The 27,766-nt window shown below is 43.5% G+C and overlaps 1 protein-coding gene and 1 non-coding gene across 5 annotated transcripts in view; both read right to left on the bottom strand.

Moving 5' to 3' along the window:
- CCDC192 (coiled-coil domain containing 192) overlaps positions 1–27,766 on the bottom strand; it is a 222,031-nt gene that overhangs the window by 58,756 nt on the left and 135,509 nt on the right. The window lies entirely within an intron of this gene.
- LOC118760161 (U6 spliceosomal RNA) lies at positions 23,812–23,918 on the bottom strand. The gene has a single exon (XR_004996616.2). It is a non-coding gene; the product is annotated as a U6 spliceosomal RNA (small nuclear RNA).

Consider the following 27,766-nt stretch of genomic DNA (forward strand, 5'->3'; position numbering starts at 1 on the left):
CTGCTGGGATTAGAACCGGCGCCCATATGGGATCCCGGGGCGTTCAAGGCGAGGACTTTAGCCGCTAGGCCACGCCGCCGGGCCCTGCCTCTGTCTACTATTAAAGTTTTGATCTAATAAATGCTAAGAATCTTCAGAATTGGTGGCGGGTTACCAGGAAGAACTGTGGCATTTCTTCTGGCTGCATTCCAAGGGGACCCTCCCAGGATCTCCTGGTTCTGGCCACCTGGGTAAACAAAGGCTTTAGGGCACACAGTTGTTTTCAGCCAACTTCTCATTTTGACACTGTTTTAGGATACAGAAGCTATTTAATGCACATCACGTATTAATCAGTCACCTCCACTCTTCAAACCAACTTAATCCTTGAAATGGCAGAGTGCCTAAAATTGTACCAGGATCTGTTTCTTTTCAGAACTCAGTGTGGCCTTATTCATTCAAGGAGAGTGATGTTTGCCTTGGGATTAACGTTGCTTGAGAATATATAAATCTGTGTGATGCAGTTGTACACAATAGGACAAGCAACCATCAGCAACTCACACAATGGGGATTTGATTATTGCACAGAAGGTAAAGGCTGGGGAATTCCAGGATTAACTTACTCTGTGGTGCAAGGCGGCTGAGCTGGCTGCTCTTGCCTTTCTTTTGTTTCTGTTTGCAAGGTGACTGTGTTCTTCCCAGAGCAGTGTCTCTAAGCTGGGAAAGAAGGGACAGCCCAGTCTTATCTCCTGTTTGTAAGAGTTAGGAAAGTACAGCTGGCGCTGTGGTGTAGTTAGGTAGGCTGTCAACTGCTATGCTAGTTCCTAAACCCTGGCTGCTTCAATGCTGATCCAACTCCCTGCTTATGTACCTGGGAAAGCAGTGGAGGATGGTCCAAGTGCTTGGGATCCTGCATCCATGTGGGAGACCTAGAAGCTCCTGACTCTTGGCTTCAGACTGACCCAGTCCTGGCTATTTCAACCATTTGGGGAGCGAACTAGTGGATGAAAGATCTCTCTCTCCCCCTCTTTCTTTGTTTCTCTTTTTCTCTCTTTTATTCTCTCTCAATCTGTAACTCAATTTTACAAAATTTATAATAAATCCTTTAAAAAGAGTTAAGGGACCTTACATGATGCTTGCAAGCTAAGTAACAGACACTTGAACTTTCTCTTTATATATATATGTATTATATATTCTGTGTGTGTATGTGTGTGTCGGGGCCCAAGTGCAGCATATTGAGTCAATCCTTTGCCTACAGAGCTGGTATCCCATATGCATTGTAATTTGAGTCCTAGCTGCTCCACTTCCCATTCAGCTCCTGCTCAGAGCCTGGGATAGCAGCAGGGAACAACTCAAGTCCTTGCACCCATGGGAGACATGGAGGAAGCTTCTGGCTCCTGGCTTCAGATTGGCTCAGCTCTGGACGCAGCTATTTGGGCAGTTAACAAGCAGATGAAAAATTTTTCTGTCTCTCTCTTCTCTATGTAACTCTGTGTTTCAAATAAAAATAAAATAAACCTTTTTAAAAAATACTAACAAATGTTAACACATTGTGATTGTAGGGGAAGGCCCTAAAATATATACCTAGATTTTGGATAAAGTTGGGGTTCTGCTAATATTGAAGGAAGTCTTCTGTGTAGGTAATTAATAGTGTCTCCCACAGTGTCGTAATCATGTATCATCCAGTACTCTTTTTTTGTTGAAACTACCTGAAAGCCCAACACTAACTGACTTCAGTATGAAATGCATTTCTCTCCCCTGAAGGCCACAGAAATTCCTCTACCTTGGAGCCCCTGGCTACCTCCTCTGACTCCAGACGAGAAACTGCGTGTGCTCCTGACGGAAGAACGACAAGGGATTGGAAAGACACATGCTGTGGGGGTTCCCACCTAGTCTGTCAGCATCAGATCATACCCTTCTGCCATCACATTTTGATGTGGCTGTCCATGCTTCAGTCATGCTCTTTTTTTAAGATGTATTTATTTTTATTGGAAAGGAGGATATACAGAGAGGAGGAGAGTCAGAGAGGAAGATCTTCCGTCTGATGGTTCACTCCCCAAGTGAGCGTAACAGCTAGTGCTGCGCCAATCTGAAGCCAGGAGCCAGGAGGTCTTCCGGGTCTCCCATGCGGATACAGGGTCCAAGGCTTTGGGTCACCCTCAACTGCTTTCCCAGGCCACAAGCAGGGATGGATGGGAAGCAGGGCTGCCAGGAATAGAACCGGCACCCATACAGGATCCCAGTGCGTGCAAGGCGAGCACTTTAACTACTACACTATCGCGCCAGGCCCCAGTCATGCTCTTATAAAGCATCTTTACCATCAGCTCAAATGTCCGACTCCAAACAGAACATCTGAAAACCTGAAATAATCATCTCTTGCATGCCAGGATGGTGTAAGTGTGCAGGCGTGTATGTCTTTTCATGAATAAACACATGGCTGTGTGGTCCACTAACATCCAGAGAGGAAGAGTGATGGTGTGATAGCAAGCAATGGTAGGTGGGGGGCTGCTAGCCAGTGGGGAAATCTTTATCTTATCTTATCCTGTCTGAAAGGCACACTCTGCTAAAACAGCCCACCTTGCCACTGTAAAACAGAACAGAGAGGCACAGAAGGACAGGGAGACATAAGACAGGAGGAGGAGAGATATCCAACAAGGCTACTATAGACAGAAAGATGGAAAATCTGCTCTGAGCACAGGAGCCCTCTGCAGCATGACTGTTACCACCATCATCAGGAAGTGGCCAGTGCAAGGTATAGGACACAACACTGAACCTTGCAGGACCATCACAGTGAAGCCAGTGATGGCCCCGGCCAGGGAGAAGGCTGCTTCCTCACTTGCAAATCCCTTAGTGAACAAACACTGGGAACACATTCTAGAATTGTGTATCATGCTCAGGGTAACCTCAGGAAGCTGTGAATGGCTTGCAGGCACTTCCCATCCTTTACTACCACGAAGTTGAGTCATCACACTCTTCAGAGATGACTGAGATAAGCCTGGGGGCCAAGAGGAAGGAGCCGATTCTGCCTCTGGCACCCAAGCATCTGGAGTGGTAAAACTGGACAAACAACATCATTTCCCAAGTGCAGCGGAGCCCGACCTGGAGCCTAGCTGTGTGTGTCATACATTACATACACATAAACACACACACACACACACACACACACACACACACGCCAAGTGTGACCAGGACTTGGGAGAGATCTGCAAAGAAAACATCTGACCTAGTGCAACACTGTAATCCTTCCTGTCCTCATTGTCCATGAAAACAAACCAGCATGGAGGCTCCATTTCATAAAAAATTCTAATGCAAATTCTAATGCACAAAGAGAAAGAGGCTAAGATAACTGACATAATGTGAGCCACCATTTCCAGGTGGGACTCAGGTGCTTTGAATAAGATTTGAACTCATTTGCCCATTTCAGAGAGTGCATATTATAAAGACATTGGGCTTTGAGAGTAAAACAATGAATGAAAACCAGCCCCCATCCTCTGGAAGGGGATGTGACTAGAATGATATATAAGTATTGTTTTCCTTGTGTAGGATGCAAAATTGATATACATTTAAATATGTGCTTGTTTATTTTGAAAGAGGAAGGGGGTTAGAGGGAGGAAGACAGAGAGAACATGATATCTTCCATATGCTGGTTCACTCAACAGATTGCCACACGGGCCAGGGCTAGAACAGTCCAAAACCAGCAGGCAGGAGCTCACCAGGATCTCCCATGTGGTGGCATAAGCTCAAATACTTGTTGGGTAATTTTTTGATGCTCTTCCAAGGTCATTATCAAGGAGTTGGATCAGAAACAGAATATCCAGGACACAAACCCACACCCACTTGGGTGCTGGTGTTGCAAGCAGTGGCTCTACTCACTATGCCACAGTGCTAGCTCCAATAATATAAATATCCAGGAAAGACATCAATTTATACTCAAGGTTGAGCCCTTTCAGTTGCTTGTTATGTGAACCTGGCAGAATTCCTTTAACTTTTTGTGCCCCAGTTAATCTATTTGCCAACGATCTTACTGCCACATTAGTACAATGTCTTATAATTCTGTATAAGGCTTGTGTGGCTTAGTTTATATTAATATAGTAGAATACCACTCCGTAACAATTACTCAAGAAATGTTAACTGCTGTTACACATATCTATGTTTCTAAGTACATTCCCCAAATCAAAAAGTTTCCATCTTTCTATAAATCAACTAATGTTTCTGTTTAGCAGCATGGTCAAGTACAAGTTTCCATTAGTACAGATTTACCACTTCATAGTTCTATTTACAAAATCCCCAAAGCTCTGGAAAATTGAAGCTTTTCATAGCTCATCTGGTGGCAAAATCTGACCTGACCGGATCTGAATTTATTTGGCAGCAAAACCTGCCTTGAGCTGTCTGGGGCTGTTTATGGTGTTTACAAAGTCTGCAGAGTGTGGATATCGATGTAGTTGATGATGGTGGATTCTCCCAGAATTTACCTGGCTTACCTTTCAGACTTGAAGCATTACACATTCTGAAATATCTGGTTCCCAAGTTTCAGTTAAGACACTGCAGACCCCAACCAGTCAGGGATGACAGTAGAGAACTTCCCATCTGTGGCTCTGCGGGGGGAGGCTTACTACACAAAGATGTATGTTTCTCCAATGAGAAACATCCTGAATCCATCAGCTTGCCAGCTTAAAAAAAAAAAAAGTAAACTGTTCTCCTCTATAACATTCACTATCACTCCATCAATCCTTCTTCCTACTTGATCTCTCTGCTATCATTTTAGTTTGGGAAACTCTGTGAAGCTATCATAGGTCTGTTTATCTTTGCTCCTCCCATGCGCATCTCTCTCCACAAGCCTACAAATGTGGCGTGGTACACACAAAGCAAATGCCTATGGCTGGATGTAGGTATGCACCATCTCAGCTGGGATCTTGATGACTTTTTCCACCTATACCCACCAGGAAAAAGTCCAAGAATCCAGAAGTTTAGAAATTTCAAGTGTATGAACTCCACTCTGCCCTGCAGCAACACATCCTGTTCTGTGTGAACTGACTGGAAGAACGCCCCCATCTCCAGGCAATTCATCTGCTTTGATCTCAGGAAGTCGTAGCAGTAGATCCCAATCTGAAGGTCCAGTCTTGTGGACTACTTCTAAGACCCACACAGATGTCTTGGAGTAAAATTCCTCTCAGGCTCCCTTCTCTGTATCTCCCGGGAATCTAAAGTCTTTTCACGTGTTTCACAAGTTCTCCACACACCACCTCCACGTGAAATGCAACGGCAGTAACAGCAGCTGGATTTGAGAATCTTTGGTCCCTTTTGCTCGTAACAGAAAGCAGCAATCTCAGTAGAAATGAACCTGAAAATCTCATTTTCAGAGCTCTCCAGACATTCTCTTCCTCTAATGAGGCCTCAAGGTATAGAATTATTCAGTTCTTGGGCTGTCCAGCGGTAAAATGACACAAGGAGGTTTGTAACAGATGTTAGTCTGATCAAGAGTGATAGTAAAATCCCCCGGAGGAGAAGACCCCGTTGCTGAGGAATGGCTTCTGCATTTGGAATTCTCCCTAGACCATTTACTCCTTTGTGTTTCCCACACTTGCTCTGGGCTTCCAGATTTGGGTTTGCACAGTAGACATCATCTCTGGCTGTTGCGGAATTGCTGTGGGTCACAGCCAGAAAATGACTGAGCTGAGTGGGATTCCAATTCATATCTGTTTGACCTCCAAACTCTGTTCTTATCCTTGCATCATGCTGTTGGTTCGAGAAAGTTCATACTCAGAACAGCCCAGCTAGGGTTAAACAGCCCCTGCCAACTGCTAATGAGGTGTGAAAGAGCTTTGGACAGCTCCTCTCTTGATGATGGCTCCAGATGCAGACTGGGGCTCCAAGTGGCATGCAGCCACAGCATTCAGTTTAAGAGACCGCCATGCTCGTGACATGGTAGCCCACACAGTAAACCTTGGGAAGCACTGTGGGTATCAAGGAGGAAGAGGAAAGTTGTAACAGAGATTTCCAGTTGGTTACAAACTTCAAACAGAAAGTCAAGATCCCTCCTCCTCCCACAGCAATCTTGGTGTCTTAGACACCAGGGCTCCAACCAATGCCCTCATCTCATCCAAAGGAAACCACTCAAGACGAGATCCCTGGGGAGAGGCTTCCCATCGGCGAAGCAGCCCTATCTGTGTTCTCATATATTACTGCAAAGACAGAAGCCCCTGGCTTCCTAGACAGCGTTAAGCTCCTCCTTGACAAAGCCTGGGAACACCACACTAAAAAACAAAGCAAGTGCAGCATGCAGTTTCTTTTCCCTCTGTCATCCAAGAACCTATCCTCAGTGGAGATACCAGGCAAAGGGCCACATTGTGCGCTGCGCCCAGTCACACACAGTGTAGTGCTTTGAAGGGAAGTGACTTGGGAGAAGAGTGTGAACGCACGAAGTCGGATTAGTTGTGTCTCTGTACTTCATGCTGTTTACTGAAGACAAACGTTTTTTCATGAGGGGTGGGAGGCATAAGAGGTCATGTGATTAAAGTTAAGAGGGTGAAGGGCTTTTAAAAATGGGTATAAGGTTTAAAAGAGGCAGAAAGTAGGAAATGATTGTATTGACTCTCACTTTTACTGTATGTTGCCCTGCTTCCTCTGGACCTAAAAGAAAGCATTCACACCCTATGTATCTACATATGTCAACCAACGTCTCAGATTATAAAGGGCTCCAGCTTGTGGTGCTCAGAGGGACACAGTACGTGATGTTAGTTTCTGATGGTCAAGTTAGAGGACTGGCTCTAGACTCTAACACAGGTCAGTGGCAAGGCCTCCAGCGTCAGGACATCAGCTTTGGTTCAACAGCCGTGGCAGCAGGTGCGCAATTGATTGCTCCCCAGCCTTCAGCATATCCCTGGACTGTTGGGAGTGCCTTCCACTCACAGGGAAAGTCCTGGGCACCCAGCGTGTGACCCAGGTCCACATCTGCAGACTCACACGGTCTCAGGGCTCACGATGGGGGTTCCACCATTGTTTGTTGATTTGTGCACTCTGGCATCGTGGGACTCAGTGCATACTTTCCAGATTTAGGGAAAGCAATTGCTACTGATTCCCAAGGTGCCTTTGGGGGCTATTTCTTATTGAATTCTGCAACTCATATGAGATGAAAGACACTTTTTTTTTGAAGGAGAGAGACAGTGTCTTAAAAATATTTATGTACATATTTTGAAAGAGTTACAACAAAGGAGGGAAGAGAGAAAGAGGAAGATTGAGATCATCCATCCACTGGTTCACTCCCAGGATGGCCATGATGGCCAGCGTTGCACTAGGCCAGCGCCAAGAGCCAGGAGCCAGGAGCTTTACCTGGGCCTCCCAGGTATTTGGGTCAGCTTCCACCGCTTTCCCAGGCCATAAGCAGAGAGATGGATTGGAAATGGAGCAGCCAGGATACAAATCACTACCTATAAGGGATTCTGTTGTTATAGGCAGCAGCTTTATTGACTATGCCACAATGCCAGCCCTGGAAGACACATTTTACATTCAAGTAAGTACCCCCATTGACTAAGAAAAGCAAATCAGTGTACGTTTGTTTATGTCTAATAAAAGTACATGATGCACGAAGCTACAGGAAGCTCACATTCTGCTTTTCTTCATTTTCCAGCTAAATTAGGCTCCAAGAAAGGAAACGTGCTGCTCTCTCACAGCCTGCCCCTTGCAGACAACCTCTAAGGCCTATTCCCCATGGGTCACAGTTTGGCAGAACACTGCTGTTAGCCGGTATGGGGTCATGTGAAACGCTGTGATCTGGACCGTCAGCTGGCTGCTACTTACTGCTGTTACCACCCATCCTTCAGACAGTCCCCACATGGGAAAGCGCCTCCATGCTCACTGCAGTGAGGTCAGTCCTGGGACTGTCGGGGGAATCGCCCCATAAGAGCCATTTAACTCCTGCATATCTACTCAATGCTGAGCAGGGAATTCCTCCTCTCCCCTCCCACCCCCTCCCTGCCTTCCCTCTTTTTTATTATTTATTGAGAGCGATGCAGCGGAGTGAGTGAGCCTTGCCACCACTGATTCACTCCCCCAGTGTCTTTAACAACTAAGACTGGGTCAGGTCAAGGCCAGGAGCTGGGAATTCAATCCAGGTTACCCACACTGAGGGCAGGGCTCCAAGTGTTTAAGCATCTGTGTCTCCCAGGGTCTGTACTGGCCGGAAGCTGGCAGAGACAGAACCCAACTGGGCCACTAAAAGCAGTGGCCCTGACTGCTAAGTCAAACACACCAAAGGCCTCCATTCCTGCTGCTGTGGCCCTTCTCAGTCGGTCTCACGCTGTCTCACGCTGTGTCCTGTTTCCCACACCACTCCCTGTTGGGCCCCAGCAGCTTCTGTGTTTGCTGACTGCACATGCGAGACAGGGAGAATCAGAAATGCTCCAACTTGTGGCCCACACAGCAACTTGTCGATGTCCGAAGGCCCTTGCAGACTTGTCACTCTGTGTGACAAGGCAGCAACTATGTCTGCTCTCTCACCTCCTTTGAACTCTTTGTCCTAGCATCAGAACTGCAAGATTGGTCTTTACCCATATCACATGACTTCATTCTCCATGCTGTGTAGTCTAAACCTGGGTTCCACATTCTAGGTTGAATAGTAACAATTTTCTATTTTTGAAAAAAAAAAATATATATAACATATATATTTTGTTGTAAAGGCAGATTTACAGAGAGAAGGAAGGATAAAGAGAAAAGGATCTCCCAACCACTGTCTCGCTCCCCAAATGGCCGCAATGGCCAGAGCTGAACCAATCCGAAGCCAGGAGCCAGGAGCCTCTTCCAGGTCTCCCACATGGGTGTAGTGTCCAAGGCTTTGGGCCATCCCCTACTGCTTTCCCAGGCCAACAAAGGGAGCTGGATCACAGTGGATCAGTCAGGACTTGAACTGGCATCCATATGGGATGCCAGCACTGCAGGCAGAAGCTTAGTCTGATTACCACCATGCCAACTCCACTGCAGTATTATAGTCTTCTTTGGCACACATATTTTAAGCTGGTTATTCTGGGACACTGCGGATATAGAAGTAGTCCTGAAAATGTGTCCTTTTGTAAAAGAAATTTTTATCTCTAAAGGAAAATGACGTTAGTGAGATTTTATCAGGAAGCTGGTGGCTCCAAGACAATCTTTGTTTCCTGGGAGACTTGCTGTGTAAGAAGACAATCTTCATGCCTTACATCTTTCCCACTGCACTCTTTTCACTGTGTCACACCCTGGTTCTCCCTCTTCCACACCCCCAGAGCCAGAAGCCTTGCCTCATCTCAGTGGTTCACGTTGTCAGTGAACCTCAATCAGCTGGCCATTCCTGGAGTCCATTTTTATGGAACTCTTGGGAGCACATACATCTTGGACACAAGTTTCCTTTTGTTACTCTTTTCTTTAAGATCAATTAATTGGAAAGGCAGATTTACAGAAAGAAGGAGATACAGAAAGAAAGGTCTTCTATCTGCTGGTTCACTACCCAAGAGGCTGCAACAGCCAGAACTGAGCTGATCCAAAGTCTGGAGCCAGAAGATTCTTCTGGGTCTCCCAAGCAGGTGTAGGGTCCCAAGGCTTTGGGCTGTCCTCTGCTTTCCCAGACCTCGAGCAGGGAGCAAGATGGGAAATGGAGCAGTTGGGATACAAACTTGCATTCATAGGGAATCCCGGCACACGCAATGCAAGGATTTAGCCACTAGCCTACTACACCGGGCCTTCTTTTATTACTTTCAATTTAATCTGTAATTCAGCCCACAACTGGAAGATTAGAGGAAAGCTGTTTTTATCTCCCCTTCATACTTCCACAAAAATTAAGACTTAAACAATATACTCTCATGTTTTTTCATTTCATTTAGCTCTTACCAAAAGAAAAAAAATCCACAACTCTCTAGATCTGTTAAGGGAAGGACTTACGTACAGCAAGTAAAAGAGCTGTACAGTTATATTATGAGGGAAAAGAACTTTGAGTATGTTGTAAATATTTCTCTCCTCCAAATAATCATTCACCCTGGAAATGTGAAAAGGCAAAAGGAACTTGCTTTCTACTCTAATGGCAGCAATGAGGGGTATCTCCAAATGAGCAGGCCCCAGGGAAAACCTGCTATGGGACCTCAGCCAGGGCCACCTGCCGTAACAGCATTTATTAGAAAACATCAATGGTAACACAAGCATCCAATTTTTATGTTCTTTCCCAAAACACAGGGATGCCCTGGGACAAGACTAACATCTTGACCTGTAATTCCCTGTCCTAGAACTCCTGCTTATCCTTCCCAACTGGGGCTAGGAGCAGGCATGCAATATCCAACTCCCATCGTGGCCAGTCTATTATGTGACCCTCCTTCTGGGGCAAGCTATTCTAGTTAGCAAGTGAAAAATGCTGGTGAGTCGGTTTGCATTTCCTGTCATCTCATCTTTTTCCTTTTTCCCCATAAAGCTCTCCTTTGTCTCCTGGTCAGGGAGACACATCTTCAAGATGCTTTGAGTCCGTATGCCCAGGTTGCAAGCCTCAGATGAGGTTACTTAAAAAAGTCTGTTCTGCTCTGATCCACAACTTCTGGCTTTGCCTTTGGTCAGCACCAGTTACAGCAGGCACTTGGGGCATGAACCAGTAAGTGGAAGATCTCTCACTCTCTGTCTCCCAAATAGAATAAAAATAAAAATTTAATTTAAAAAAACATATGGGGAAAAGCTATTAAAAGAAAAGCTTATTTTGGTGCAAACGTTGGAAGCCCAGGTAGTTTTTCACACCGTGTATTTACTATGAATATTTTAAGCCCCTTTGAAATTTTGGCCTAAATAAACTGTCCATGTAGGCTGACATTTCTGAAGATGAGGACTGGGTTCAAGGTGACCCTAAGAGCTGCTGGCTTCAGGGCTGTGTGCCAGCTGACAGCCCACTGTGTTCCATCAACTCTGGAGTCTGCCCCAGTTGGAGACCTCCCATCCCCGTTGGTGGAGATTTTACTTGGTCTTTCCCTGCTCTTTTCTGAACCCTCCTGAAGACAGGAGGATTAGGCTAAAGATTTCTGCCTTTATCACCTCTGCCTCCTGGGGTAAGTTTGGGTCACAGTTTGTTGGTTGTCTTAGATGCTCAGTAGCGCACTTTAAGTTCACAATCTGGCGCTGCCTTTGCTTTCTTCATGCTCTATTCTCATTTGGGACCAACAACTGCTAAGCTTCCTTGGGATCTTCTGAAATACGACAATTAAATGTTGTCCGACTGCCTGTCTCGAGGACACAAGATGCTGCTGTGCTCAGTTCCTGTCTTCTTATTGGCTTGGAACATTTGCAAGGCCTGAGTGGGTGGAAAAATCTTATTCGAACAGATTATCCCTTGTGGCCTTCCTAGTGAAAAGGGAACACTTGCACTGGTCAAATAATTCAATCTATTTGTCACCTATGGTTATTTTCTCAATATCACCACTAAGCTAATCAAGCTTAATCCTCTGGACTAGTGGAATGCACAAACCAAATAAAGGCTTAGTTAGCAGAACTCACAGAATTTTTCATCTCTTATGGCCCCAGGCTCCATGAGTGTGGCTCCAGGGGCATCACACCCTGCTTGGAAAGCATCAGCTACTGCCTCTTCAAGACTTAATAGGGAGGCCTGTGCAACTGAAAGCAGGAAGCTACGAGTCAGATCTCTGTGGCTGTGGAGGCGTTATTAAACTCTTGCTAAAAGCTCCGAATTAATCAAGGATTATTTTCATAGGGAGCTCCCAGGAGACAAACACACTAATGACCATGGCCTCCAACCTGGGGATTTTGTTTATTGAAAATGCGAGCAAATAAAAAATCCCTTCAATATTATTGAAAGAGTCCCTGTCAGCCATTGCTAACCCATTGCTGTGCATTGAGGTTCAAGGGCACCAACTCATAGATTTATATTCCTCACTAAAGGAATGCACCATGGTAAGGTGGATGTCTGTTCCAGTGGTTAAGATGATTGTACTCCAGGGCTTGGCACAATGGCTCAGTGGCTAAGTCCTTGCCTTGCACTAGGATCCCATTCAGGCACTGGTTCATGTCCCATCTGCTCCATTTCCCATCCTGTTCCCTGCCTGTGGCCTGTGAAAGTAGTAGAGGATGGTCCAAAACTTTGGGACCCTGCACCCGCATGGGAGACCCAGAAGAAGCTCTTGGTCCCTGGCTTCAGATTGGCTCAGCTCTGGGCACTGTGGCCACTTGGGAAGTACACGAACGGCTGGACAATCTTTCTGTCTCTCTTTCTCTCTGTAAATCTGCATTTTCAGTAAAAAGAAATAAATCTTAAGAAAAAATACGATCATATTCTGATGTCTGTATTGTGGCACAGTGAGTTAAGCTGTGCCTGTGACACCAACATTACATACTGCCCCATTGGTTTGCAGGCCTTGGCTGCTCTGTTTCTGATCCAGCTCCTTATTGTGCCTGGCAAAGCAGCGTAAGTTGACCCGAGTACTTGGATCCCCATCAGCCAGGAGGAGACCTAGAGCCCCAACCATCACAACCATTCTGGGAGTGAAGCCGCTGATGCAAAATCTCTTTCTTCCTCCATTACTTTGCCCTTCAAATAAATAAAATGATTCTCTTAAAAAAAAAAAGACACCCACATTCAATATTAGAGAGCCTGGGACTAATGCCTAGCTCTGTTCCTGACACCAGTTTCCTTCCAATGCAGAGTGCAGGAGGAAGAAGTGACAGCATCAGTGACTGGGTTCCTGCCACCAGAGTGGGAGCCCTGCATTGTGTTCCTGGAAAGCTTCGGCTTTGGGCCCATTTGGGGGGTGTGGTGGGCATATCTGCAGGGTATGTGAAATAAATAAACCAGAAATGAAAATGCACCTTGTGTGTAGTAAAAATGAAAACTGATTTATAAATTAGTTCTACCTCCTTACAGCAAGGACATGAGGCAAGTTAAATCCGTGTAGAACACTTCCCTTCTAAGTGTCTGTACGGCAACTTCATTATTAGATCCTACTAGGTTGTATTGTTATAAATGACATTAATGATACTGATCATATTATAGTAAGTCTCCTTGCATTTTGGATTGCCTGCCCTAATCAATTTAGCTGTTTAGTTTATCAGCATGAAATCCCATCTGTGTTCATTGATACCATTAGATACATTTGAGCTATATACCTTTCAAGGGCCAACAATTGGTTTACTAAAACCACCCTTGATTTTAGGACCAGACAAGGCTAAGAGGTAGCTTATTAATTCAAATGATATCTCTGGAAGAGATACACTGCTCATATGAGACTTCAGTGAATCAGATCAAAAGGTTACTACTAAGCAGTACAACAGAAATACACCAGTATTTGTTGACTCTTATTTTCCAGAATATCTCTAATATAAAGGATATCAGTTATGGAAGGTCCCTGGCATTATAATTATAATTGACAAAAATAATACAGCAACAGCATAATAGCTGTTAAGGCACGATCTGCTTACATACCTATCAAATATGTTTTTGTTGAGGAAAAGTCATTAAGTAAGATCAGCACTGGATCTCTGATAATAATAAGACAATGGGAATAGATAAGAGTCTCTATAGAAAACAATCCTTAATCTAAAAGGAAGGTAGATGTAGAAAGTTGTATCATATAGTCAGTTGAATTACACTGGGGATTGACTTTTGCATGAAGCACTTAATAGTGTGTAAACAAAATATGTACCATGTCATCAGGACTTGATGACAGTGTGCATAGTAGATCCAACAACACAGGCCCCCTATGCAAAGCAGAGAACTAGTGGGAATAGGCTGCGATTCAGGTATTTAAGGACAAAACAAGTTTGCTAACAAAGAGGAAAGACATTCTGAAGAAAGAGCTTTAATATTCGAGATTAGCTGGTTGGAAGTTATTTTCTTTCAGGAAGGAGGAAAAGGATGGGGAGCTGCTTGGGAAAAGAATGGAGCCCCAATAACATGGACCAGCCAACTGCAATGCACAATGTTAAACAATACCACAACCCAACTTTGGGAAAAGGCTTATCCTCAACCCAACAAGGACTACCGGTCATACTAACACAGCAAAGTGGCTGTGAAGTGAGAGCCCTCAAGCTTGACAGCAGAAGAGTGAGAAGCGTATTACAGGAACATTAAACATGTGAGAGTTCTCCAGAAGCACTTGAAACCTACACTATTGCTCTAAGAGCAACCTTGCTTTTCCCCTACTCCTTATGGTAAAGAAAAAAATGGGTATCGCTTGGTTTTATTAAATAATACTATTTTTTTTTTTCATTTTGAAGGCAGGTCTTGAATTATTTACTTTTGCTCCATTATTTTTTTAAAGTAAAGGGAAAACAACCACAGTCCTACCCCCACCTCCACAAATGGTAGTTACTCCCTCTCTATCTCCAAACTCCAGCTAATCCAAACTCCACTGACCTTCAGAGGGTGGTACGCCTTGCCTGCAACACTGCCTCTGCAGGCATAATGGAACATGGGTGCTAGCTATGGCTCTCAGTAGATTAGCCAAACCAGACAAACTGGTAAACTAAAGTTAAAAAATTACTTCTAGCTTGTCTGACCCATGGCTGAGCACATGCAGACTGCTGTAAGTTTGGAAGCCTGTGGATGGAGGGGAGGGCAGCATAAAAGGGAGGTGGCAAGAGGAGACAAAGTCTAAATGACCCAAGCTTCTTCCTGGGCTGGTGAACCAGCCTTGTTCCTAAAATAAAACAAGATACAATCTGCACCATAGTGTAAACTGTCAGGATGCGGATCGCACTAAACACATCTTCCACTGTCCCAACAGATGACAGATAGGCCCTGCTAGATGGTAACATTCAACAGAAGCCAATCTGTATGGGAGTGTGAGATGAGACAAGGTAACTGACTTCATCCCCAACATACCAGGAACCCAGAGATAATGGAGACAGGGCCTGCAGAGGCTTTGCCATCCTTCATAAACAGCTGCTATATGGAGTAAAACAGGTTCTTTTGGAAAGAAAAAGCCAATTCACAGAGCTGTCACTATGCAGCCAAATTGAATTCAATGTAACCATACTGCAGCCCTGATGCGGTAGCTGGATAGAGCCTCTGCCCCACGTAATTCCATCTTGTTATCCAGCATACTCTCCCTGCCCTAATCACTTTTTTTTTTTCACCTGAGGCCTGAGGAAAAGCTGCCATGTAAACATGTATGTTAAGCTCCAGTGAAATTTTATGGAGATGTCATAAACTCCCGGTGACTATAATACCTCATAAAAGCAGGTGGTTCCCCTCTTGTGTCAGGAGACCGAGACGGATGGAGAGGAGGTGCTGCCTAGTTCCTTCTCCTCATTCCTTCTCTCCCTGCGACCCAGCCCACTCCTCACCTCTTCCCAGGCTTGTGTGCGATTGCTACCTCGCCTTTTAAGTAAACTTATCATTTTGTGTACCTTAGATGTGCCAGTACTTATAATGCTTCTCTACGTAAAAGTCAAGGACCTGGGATTACAAAATAGCTAGATTCTACCTCCCCCACTTCTCTGGGGTGTTACTGTTAGAATGGAACATTCCCTGAAGCAAGTTTTATGGCAATAATGATACTGATAAGACATACTGGAAAACTGAATGAAACCCTCTTCACAGTGTAATACCTATGACGACCAATTGGTCTAAAGGCATTTCTGAGCATCAATTGATCTTTGAGCTAAACACATCCACTTGGACATATCACAAGGCAGAAGCAATCATAGACAAAGAAGGAAAAAAGGATGACAAGATTAGTAAAATATGAAGGTGACTGTTATGGGCTCCCATGATAAACAAGTTGCCATCTCAGATGTCCCCACACCCTACACTGGTTACTTCAGACAATAGGTATAGTCACAGTAATGTTTTTATGACGTTGCATTTATATGATTTACAGGAATTATAAAGGAACACACATGTGGTCACTCTTAAAAACAGAATCATGATAGCTCATGGCTTAATACCAGTCCAAAATGTCACAGTGGGTGAGTTGGCTAGCTACAGGCACCACCACACTGAAGAGCCATGTTGCCTTGATGTGGACCATTTGCCTGTCAAAGGCCATCAAAGGTTAATTGTTATTCTCTGACCCCACAAGGCTGAATGATCAGAAATGAGCCTTCCCAATAATCTGGCCTCAGGACATCATCACCTAGAAACAGGTGTGCTGAGAGTGAGACTTCCAGCGCCAATGCAGCAATGATTCTTTAAGTGGTTCTCAATGCTTTCCAAGGAGAACACTATAATCAAAAGGGACAAACATGGAAAGAAAAGGACAGCTTTTCCTCCTCTACTTTAAAATCAAGAAGGAACAGCATGGAGAAGCAAGCAGTGTACAACCTTAGCCATGCCCTGACAGCATGACAAAATAAAGGCTTCAAGTAACCAGGACCTTATGGGATGCTGGTGCTATGTTCCTTCCCAAGCCATACTGATACCGTAGGCACCAAAGATGAGGTCATTCGGAGATGAGGTCATTCTGTTAACTCCTGTTTCCGTAGCGTCTACTATTCCAGACCAAGTGTTGCAAGGAATGCTTAGAAAATACCTAAACTCTTGCCACCAGCCTCTAATGGACATAATATTTCTGAGATTTTTTTATTTAAAGGCAACAATGTGTAATGTAGGGAATTGGATAGGAAGTGGACCAGTCAGGACATGAACTGGAGCCCATATGGGATCTCGGCATGTGCAGAGTGAGGGTTCAGCCACTGAGTCATTCACACTGGGCCTCCTAGAACAACTTCTCAACCCCCTGGCTTGGCAAAAGAATTCCAGAGCACCTGGAACCTGTGTTCCAAGCTGCAGTTCTTTGGCCGAAATAAACTCCTGATATGCACAATTTTGCCTTGGCTTCTCTTGTGAGTTAAGAGCAAGAACTACAAAATCAGCTGTCTCAGAGCCTAAAAGCTATTTTGCTGAACTTCATTAATATTTTGGCAGATGTCTTAAATGTAAAATACTTCAACCAAAAAAGCAATTTTTATCGCATAGACTGTGCACTTAGCATGAAAGTACAGGATATGTATTAGCATTTCCACTCAGTGCCAGGGAAACAAAAGCAGTACTTACCTAATAGAATGCAAAACTCCCTTTCATTTTCTAAATGAAAATTCATTATGTGACATACCCACAAATAAAAAAAATGGTCACATATAGTAGTTGAGACTTTTCCAGTGCCATATAAAATGTTTTGTTTCTTTACTGTATAAAATCAAAGTCTTACCATTTTGTGCAACTTTTTGCAGGTTAATCAGAGGGACAGACAAATGGGCCAGCACTGTGGCACTGTAGATAAAGCCGCCAGCTGTGATGCCCATATCATGTGCAGGCACCAGTTCACGTCCTGATTGCTCTACTTCTGATCCAGCTCCCCACTCACGTACGGCCTAGAGAAGCAATGAAGGATGGCTGAAATGTCTGGACACCTGCACTCAAGCAGGAGACCCAGATGAAGCTCTTGGCTTCTGCTTGGCTCAGCCCTGGCCATTGCAGTCATCTGAGGAGAGACTAGCAAATGAATCCTTCTCTACAGCTCTTTCAAAAGAAATAATCTTAACAGAAAAGTAAGACAGTTGCTCTACTTTACTTAGTAGGTTGTATTTGCTCCTGAAATAATTTTATTTTACATAAGAGGACTAGCCAGGGGAGACTAAGTTACCTTATAAATGCAAGTACACCTGAAACTTAAGTGTCTTGCAACCAAAAAAGCATTATTTTTTCACAATTAAAAAAAAAAATCTGTAGCACATTTGGCAGTTCACCAAGCAGCTCCTTTTCAGAGTAAGGATGTTGTATCCTATGACATTAGTCATTCCAACATGTTTTCTCATTTGTGCAGCAGCAACGGAAAGAGCAAGAAGGTTACATGGAGGCTTCTCCTTATCTCAGCCTGAGCATGATAGACATTCCTTATGCTCACAAGCGATTGGCCCGAGCAAGTCATGTGGCCCCATTCTAACTGCATTTTTCTACCCAGGGAAGGGTGGGCAGCAAGTGTGTCTTCAGGGAGCATTGGATTTCTTTGCTAGAATGAGCAGTTTCAAGTGGTGTCAACTGAACATCCTGAGAATGTTGGCCACAGCATGTTTAAAGTGGCTGGGCAGCTGCCACATTCCTTTTCTGTTGCCACTCCAACAGCCGCCTAGAGAACACAGACACATTATCTTGAGGTTCCGAACACAGGTCCCATGAGACTAACATCAAGGTACTGGCAGGGCTGTGTCCCTTCAGGAAGCTTTAGGAGAGAATTCTTCTCTTGCCTTTCTCCTTCTACTGGGGCCGTTCACATTTGTTGGTCTGTGGCTCCTTGTCTGCCCTCAAACCAATGGTGCTGATCCTTGTCATAATCACATCTCCCTCTAATCACAGCCAGGTGAAGTTTCTGTCATCCAACGACTCCTGGGATGACAATGAGCTCACCTGGGTAATCCAGTGTGATCATGCCATCTCAAGGTGCAGAACATTGGCCGTATCTATGAGATTCCCTTTGCCATGTGAGACAGAACAGGCACAGGTGCAAGGTTAAGGATGAAGATATCATTGGTGGTGCTGGGATGTCATTATTCTACTTTGAACAGATACTTTTCATCCTGGAAACATGCATTCTCTTTTCAATTTATTGTTAATATTTGGGATCCACCTTAAGCCAATACAGATTTCCACAGAAGTTCCTTTTTATCATCAGATTTTATTTCTTTTTAGAAACTGTTGGTTCAAGTTTGGTCACCTAAGCTCTGAGCTGAGATCATGTTTTCAGCATTTGCAACAGTCGGCTGTTGTTTGCTTTTATTGTTGCTGTTTGGTGATTTCCCTTGGTCTGCTCTCAGGCTTTCTGATTTGGATAAAGTGGACCTATTTAAGGCTCTACTGCTGCTCACGTTCCTCAAGCATGCAAGTGCAAAACCTGACAGCATCCATCCATTACTGATTTATTTAAAAAAAAAAAAAAACAAAACATCCCCAACAGAGTGAATTGCAGGACTTGGGTGGGGTTGTTCTAAATGAGGAGTCCAGGTCTCACTGTGGGGCTTACCATGTACAAGCAAGTGTTGAGTGGCAGGTGTCCATCTCTATAGCAACAGGAGCATGTGCCTGGAGTGAAATCACTGCAGAGGAAAACAGAGTCGGAACATTCAGATTCCCACCACCATGCATAGCATCTAAGCATGCGGATCTGGCCACGTCTGCTATTCTCAATGACCAACACCTATATATTCTCTTTTTGTTTCAGCACATCTAATTTGGGTTCCTGGTGCTTGACTGACAACGGCAATAAAATTCAACACATGCTACAGCACACTCCAGTTGAGTAAGACTTCTACTCCATCCTGTGGGTCAAAGGGTATGGCTGGAGCATAACGGCAGAGGGTTTTACAGACTGCTGAGAATAATGGGTGCCACCATTTACAATATCCAGCTGTTCAATAAGTTTTTCCCTCTGGGGTCCCACATAAAATGAGGAAGGTCTCTACAGTGATGGAAGGCAGCAGTCCTTGTGAGCAATTACTTCACTCTCAGTGATGTGAGCTGCTGCCTGCTCCACTGAGAACTGGTCTTCCATCAGCTCCATCACTTGACTTCCCAATGCCAACTATGATACATGTTCCGTGAATGCCCACAGAGAGGAGTTATGTGAAAACTGGGCGATGACCAAGAAGGGAGTGTTAGTGAAAATAAACCGGAGAGCACTTACTGAGCTGTCTGAAGCAGGAAGTTGGGGCAGTGTTTTTAACATGCATGTTGTGAATGCCAGGACCTGGATCCAAGCATGAAACAAACTGTTATGTAGCTTCCTGTTGCCATGTAGATGATCTGGTTATTATAACTAGGAGAAAGATTTGCATTCCTCTACAATTGTTCTCAGATACACAACTTAAATTAAAACGATCCTATTAAAGTTGCAGAATACAAAATGTGGTATTTTGATTGTAACAACACAAGCATGTAAACATTTTTAAGAGGAAAAGAACACTAACGCATAAAAGCCAAAGTCTTGTTAGGATGGTAAGGTTATGGACAATTTTTCTTGTTGTTTTAAACAATTAGCTGATTTTAACATTAATGAAATGCTTATTTCCATAGAATACGTTATTTATAAGGACTCTTGTCAAAATATGCTCTGATTAAACAAATATAAATTCTTTTTTCCCCATTTCCATTTGCAAGGGTCAAGAAGGTCCTGAGAAGAAGTTGTCTTCCCGATTGTCCCCCTTAGATTCTCTCATGGTTGTAGATGAAGTGACAGAGACATTCTCTATCGATCCCCTAGTTCCACCCATGAACAGATCAGGTTCTGAGAGTCACTTTTGGGACAGCTGTTGAGAGCCCCTTGGTGTCCTTGGAAGGGCCGGAAATGTCCACAAGGTTAACAGTTGGTGTCCACCATATTAAGATGCCTCCTTTCCTACCTGAATTGTGCTCTGCTTTGAGCTACTCTTGTAGAAGAGCTCTCCAGAAACTCAGTAGTAAGTCCGAGTTTTCAGAGGTGGCTTAACTCACCAGAGTCCAGAAAGCTCTCGAATAGGCTTGAAGACACAAATGTTTGCTGTGACCAATCAATGTGACCAAGTAAAGGGGCTTAGAGTTACACAGCTGCCCTGCCCAGGCCTCATCTAAAGGACGTGGCAATGCAAATGTGGCCACCTCTCATCACACAGGAAAGCAGGCCTGGGTAGCTAAAATTTCTGAGTTTTAAAGAAATAAAAAATCTAAATTGCTTAGATGAAACTCTTTGTGTGTGAACTTTGATGAACAAACTCCATGCAAACTTTTTGATTTGGCTTAAAGTATACAACTTCTCCAAACGATTTAACCAGATGGAATCTAAAATCAATTGCTCTGGGGAATCTGAAACACTGGATTTTAGACTTCAGTAGTGCACAGGAGTCAGCAAGAAACTTCTTAAACAAGTGAACCACAGAGACTCATTGACCCCAGACATTTTAAACTCTGCTGCTCCAGGGCAAGTCCATGATTCTAACCTGGTGTATCTCACTCAAAGTAATGCTGCTACTGATCATCTCAGGTTCATGGGAAGAGAAACAGTGGCTACTGAGACCAAGAATGAACAATTTCAGGCTGTCACTGGTGGCTAGTCTAAAATTCCTGCGGGAGTCAGTTGTCAGCCTTTGGATTACCTTGCATAAACAATACCTATTTATCAGTCTGTGGCATAGCTCCTGGCCTCTAGGGCCCTGGACAAGCGGTATGGAAAATGATTTTGTTTATTTTTGGTCTGATGAAGGCTGTGGATGGCATTTGGCCGGTAGTGCCCATTGGATACAGCAAGCTTAGTGCAAGAACATGCTCTAAGGACCTTTATAAAACACAGCCCCGAAACTAACACTCACCTAGAAGGTGGGCCCCAGGATCTGGGCAAAGTGGCCTGGATTCTGGGGCCTACCTGCAAGGTGGGTTCTGGGTTTATCAGCCACAGGGCTGGGGGATCCAGTGGGGCTTGGGTCGCCTGGCCCAGTTCTTGGGACCCAACTACTATGTGGGTGCTGGGTTTGAGAACTCTAGGGATGGGGGATCCAGCAATGCTTGGGATGCCTGGCCTGGGTACTTGGACTCACCTGCAAGAACATGTCCTTAATGAAAGAGGTGGAGCAGTGGACACAGACCCTGTTGTTAAAAGGAGAATATGGCAGCACATTTGGTGCTATAGCAGAAGAAGGAGAACAGAACAAACTGGACAATGACCCCAAACAAATGATGACAGCAAAAAATCTCGGTGAATGGAGCCAATGGACATTGGGAGGGTGACATCATCCTTGGATCAGTGAAACTGGCAGCCTTTCAGAACTATCCAAACCACTTGGACAGAACCCTCAGAATATGTACACATTGAGACTCTGGATTAATATGAGGTGGTGATTCCTCATCCCTGGGTACTGTGATGTGTGGAAAGTCGTTAGCGGTTCCCCCCTTTGTCTCTCCCCTTCCCCTCAGGAACAAGAAGTAGCAGCAAATTTGGAAGCAATGAGTTCCTCCAATTTTCCCTAAACCTCGATCTTCTCACCCTGATCAACCATGTAATCACTATTTAAAAATAAAATTTACATATTAAAAAAACACAACCCCTACAAAACTTAACAGATTTAATCTGGACCATCCTGAGATTCCTGTTTGTGAGTTACTGTACTTGACATGTTTCCATGATAAGAAAACAAAGTGATTTCTCCTGTCTGTCTTAGCATACATACCAGAACTGAAGGTAGACCAGTTACTTGCAGTACCAGGAAGCTGGTTTGCTGACACAAAGAAGGAAATCCACAAAAGAGACAAAATAATTTAGAGCCAAAGTTGGAAGCCCAGATGGTCTGGACTACAGTTGGTCAGTAAGAGACCTTGTCAAACAGGTTTATAGAGGTTGCAATAGCTTCAGGATGCTGAGGTTTGAGATGAACCTGGATTGGAAGCAGGTAATTGGTGAAGTTCTGATGGGTTGGGAGCACAAAGGAAGATTTCCAGATACTACAGGCTCACCCCAGGTATTCTTCTCTGATACTGGCACAGTCCTTCAGGAACCCCCTAAATGTTTTTCCTTTTATTATTTTGAAATATGCCTGCTTTTCTTTATATAACTAAAGTACTAACTTTCTCTCTACTTCTTTCCAGACTACTGGCATTTACTTCATTTTCTCAATTAGTCAAATTCAGCAGGAACTTGCATATAGTTTTACCATGACATAGACACACACATGGATCTTTGTAATCATCAATAAAAACACAAACAACAGTTAAGTTTGGCAATAACGGGGCCCAATACAGTAGCCAAGTGGCTAAAGTCCTCGCCTTACAAGCACCGGGATCTCAAGGGATGCCAGTTCGAATCCTGGTAGTCCCACTTCCATCCAGCTCCTTGCTCGTGGCCTGGGAAAGCAGTCGAGGACGGCCCAAAGTCTTGGGACCCTGTACCCATGTAGGAGATCTGGGCTCCTGGCTTCAGATCGGCACAGCTCTGGCCATTGCGGCTGCTTGGGGAGTAAATCAATAGATGGAAGATCTTTCTTTCTGCCTTTCCTCCTCTCTGTATATCTGACTTTGCAATAATAAAAAAATTTGGCAATAACTACTTAAGCATTTGCACATTGGCCTAGAACTATTCCAACTAACTGTATGTCATTAAAGATCATTCTTCAGGAATTTCTAACAAAACAGTTAAACTTCTTGAGGAAAACCTCAGTAAATGGAATGAGCCTCATTAACCAAGCTCCACAGACACAAGCAATTTGTCTTTTAGAAATTTTTGTTCTAATTAGATGATCAGCTTTAATACACGGAATAAAACTGATTCTAATTTCAGGCAGATTCCACTATGTGGACTGACCTATGTTTCTGTTTACAAAACAATATGGGCACCTTTGCATTATTTATTTATTTATTTATATTTCTCTTATTTATTTAACTTTTACTTTTTATTATTATTATTATCATTTTATGATACAGTTCCATAGGCCCTGGGATTTCCCTTACCTCTCCCCAGTCCCCTCCCCCCTCACCGAGTTCCTCTGTATTATTATTATAGTATAGTTTTTCATAACAGTCATATGTCAATCATTGCAGGCATGGACAATGACAGAGAGGCCAGCATCCTATTGTCAATATATAGTTAACAGCTTCATTGGGAGTCCATCTTTGTCTGGAAGTAGAGATGCATACTGCATTGTGTCCTCACATCTGGATATGGTAGTCTCCATCACACAGTTATTTATAAATCCCCTTAAATGAAAAGCCACAATACAAAATCAACAACAGGAAGAAAAAGAGAAATTTACAATGCCATGAAGTTAAATAACATACTACTGAATAACTAATCTGTTGCTGAAGAAATGAAACTGAAAACCAAGAGCCTTGTTGAAGAAAATGATGGTACTGTATGATCTACGAGCCACTGAAAAAAATATGGAATGCTTCACAAGTCTGTGTGTCATCCTTGTGCAGGGGTCATGCTAATCTTCTCTGTACCATTCTAATTTTAGTATATGTGCTGCCAAAGTGTGCGCCTTTTAAGTTTTTAAAAGCAAAATATGTGACTTCCAGGAAGAAAACGTTTCATTCTGAACCCAGAAGTTCTATATTTTTCTCAAATCAAACTTTTTCCAGAAGTATTTTGTAAGACCTGAAACAAACAGCGATGCCAGCTTTGATAAGGTATTGCTTTAACAAGAAGACCATCTTTAGGAAAACCTAACTGACCCAAAGAATGTGCTAAGAAGCCTGGCAATTCTAGCCAAAAGATCATGATTCATGTATGTTGGCCATTTTTTAAAATAATAATGTGTGTAAGATACTGTTTTATGATACTTAAAGTTCTTTTTTTGGATTATGAAATTCTCTGTACTAGGCACATTACAAGAAAATAAGAACAAGCTATTAATCTTTTGACCTTCAGAATTGTGTCATATAGCAAGCCATCTGCAGCAAATCTGATTTTCCAAAGTTGGTCACAGCAATGTGTCCCACTCCGTGTGTTCTTCTGAAATGTGAACTTGCCATACCCTACCTAGAGATGGAATCTAATTTCCCTTGAGTCTGCACTGCTCTTAGTGCCTCTTGTAACCAACAGAATAAATACAGGTTCATTTGGCAGGCACATCTGACCTCAGGATGAGCTGTGATTTGTAGGTCTGCCTTACAGGTACACCGTTTCTGAGAGGCACAGACAGTGCCAAGTCAGGAAAATAAAGGGGAAACTCATGGTACCAGAAGCTTCCAGATATTCTCTTCAACAAACTCTTATAATGCTATTTCTGTTTTAGAGTAAGGAAGAAACATAGGCTTAGCCAAAGAACTGCAAATATTGGAACTAGCATCCCCGGGATTTGAATCCTGGTTTTTCCGACTCTTTCTACTCCTAACATGTCAAGGTAAATGTTAAACTGTCTCTGGTAATGGATTGCTAAATCTGCATGGGATGCTAAGCACCTACAGACATGTGTGCTTTTGGAAGTGGCTGGGCCATTTTCTCTGATGCTACAGAAAACATGAACTTCAGGGCAGCCATGGAGCACACCTGTGGTCTTACTTGGACTTCACAGCCTGTGTTCACTTGTTCTGCCCTTTTCATTCTATAGGGCATCTACACAATCAGGGCATCTGGATAAGTACCTGAAGACAAATGTATAGGATGTTTCTAAAAATTTCTGCAATTTGGGAAACACTACAAGTTGTGAACTCAGTCCTGTGAGATCAGGATCAGGCCTGAATGTGACTGGAGGAAAGAGCTCTGAATGAGCGCATTCTGTGCTGGGTGGTGGGTTTTCAGCAGTGAGCTGTTCTCATTGAGTGCATTTCACAGCCTTTTACATTGACAGCTGGCAATGGCTTTGCTCTGTGCTCTTTAAATCCAGGAGGAGGCCCTCTACATTGTTGACAGTGCACTGGGTGACTCAGCCAGCCCCCTGTTGTCCCAGGAGTTGTCTCTTTAAACACTTCCTCTCCAGCAGACAGTGGGTGTATTGTCTGTGGTGATGGGCAGGATCATGGTCAACAGCCCTCGTTTCTCTTTGGAACCTTTTCTTCCTATTTCAGCCTAATTCCTTCAGCTGCTTTTCTAGAACATCTGCTTCTCAGGCACCTGCCTGCCTGAAAGAGTGGCTTTTATGTCCTCTTTCACTTCTGTTTGAAGCATTTCTTGTGTTTTATTAGAAAGAAGTCTCCTCATTCTACCCCTGTGGAAAAAATGCAAACCAGCTGAAGAAAGACATAATTCCTAAACTTTTACTTTGGAGTTTAAAATTAGTAACTTCCTGGAACTAAATTTCAACACGTGTCTATGACTCATTCCTCATTCATAAAATTTTTGTTTTCTGCCTAAACAATTAGAAATCCAGCTCTGTCATTCTGGGCCGCAGAAGCCCAGCTCGAGCCACACAGCCCTGTAACTGTTCCCAGTGCCTCAGAATGCAGAATGGGCAGTAAATGTGCTCCCAGTGCCTAAGAGCTACAGGTGTGAAGGGATCACTTCTCTTATCCCAGGAGAAGCACCAAGTCAGTCATTTTGGTCTCCCTGGTTCCGTCCCATCACTCGGGACAAAGCTGATAATGGAGTGCACTGTGCAGAGCTGGGAGGAGGCCGCCCAAGGGCTGTGTTTCCAGATTACAGCACTTCATGGAATCAAACCATCTGTGATCCCAGTGCTGCACTCACCCCCCCCCCCCCCCCCCCGCCTCTCCTTTCTACTCTTGCCTCCCCTCCTCTTCTCACCTGCACCACAGGGCCACCGACTCTGTTCAAAGTAGGGCACAACTGCAGTTTTTCCCCCTTTTTGTTCAATGACTGAACTTACAAGCACGCTTTCTATCACATGGAGCACTTTGTATCAATTATTGAAAATGATCCTTCTCCTTTAACTAATCCTCAGACCATATTAGGATTTCTTTCAGGCTGTTAATACAGACCTTAGCAAATTATTAAGCTCCCCAGTTCCAAAATTCATATTATAATTATAAAGCTTATAATTCTGAAATGAACTCTTTCAAGCCATTCCTGTCCCATGTAATATCCAGTTCTTTAAGCTTCTTATCTGATACCAGGGAGAGTCTTAATTAATGGGTAGAATCATGTTCATTTAGTTATTTTTACATCATGTTAACCTATGCTATAGGATTATAAAAGTTGATTTCAGAGTAAAATATGTTAGGAGTTGGAAAGTTCTAACTGGTGTCACCTTCTCATTCATACAATAAGGCACTCATTCTAATGCAAAATTTTGAAAGAAAAAATTGATAAAACTTTGTAAAGGCTAATTCCTGAAAAGAAAACTGAACAAAGAAAACCCTCTTCATGCCCTTTGTTGGAGAACTGTGTTATGCCATGAGTATATGTAAGTTTCTTTTCCATTGAATAAAGTTGAAAATTCTCCAAGGCCTTTCCCTGCTTAGCAAGTGCCCTCATTACCTATGTGGCTGTCTTATCAAGGGCTGCTCCATTGTGAGCACTTACAGATAACCTGAAAGCAGTAGTTTTCACATCACAGTTCTGCCCACTGGGAAGTCAACTCAGTGCTTGGATCAAATTTTTCTTTTCCTCTTTATTGTGAGACTTTTATAGAATTTCAATTTGGGTTAACTGGGGATATAGACAACATGTCCCTTTTTGGCAATCTCTTAAACTTCAGTTTCGTTCATTTGCATATTTGCGCGTTTACTTCTTCTGAGCTGCATATAGATTTGTTCTCTTTACATTTGCTTTCAAATGGATTCTGGCATGAGATAGGAGATATCTAACTGAATTAGATGAAAGCAGATAATGGTGAGATGTGAGGGAAGCACTGTGTGACCATACTGAGTTTGCTTGTTTGGTAACAGTAAAATGTAGGGAAGATGAATGATCAAAACTCATTAAGAACATACATTTTAGAGGAGGAAAATTTTCAAACTCAAGTGATAAAAAAATTTTGATCAATATACTTCCTGAAGGACATAGTTTTCCATTCAAAGTATTGTTTTGAAAGAATGGCCAAGTTAGTGGACTCAGTAGGAACTGCGACATGTGAGCCACCCAGTCACCATGGAAAACGTTCAGGCTGAGTAATTCCTTGTAGGGAATTGATCCTTTGTACTACACCAAGCATTTCATCTCCTCCGGGTTTTTCCTTAATCAACCACAAACTAGGGTGCACAGAAGAAGTAACATAACGCAAGCAGAAAAATCCCATTCTCTAAATAAAGGAAAATGGGACCAAGATTAAGGTCAGAAACCTAAGATCTGAAAAGTCCAGTGGGCTTTTTACGCTAATGAGCAACCAAGTGAATCACCCATGATACTCATTAAAAATGCAAATCCCTGCAGCTCAACTCAGACACACTCATCAACATCTCTTTCAAAAGCACCCAGGGACTCATATTT

The sequence above is a fragment of the Ochotona princeps genome, chromosome 19 (genome assembly GCF_030435755.1).
Source record: "Ochotona princeps isolate mOchPri1 chromosome 19, mOchPri1.hap1, whole genome shotgun sequence".
Lineage (NCBI taxonomy): Eukaryota > Metazoa > Chordata > Mammalia > Lagomorpha > Ochotonidae > Ochotona > Ochotona princeps.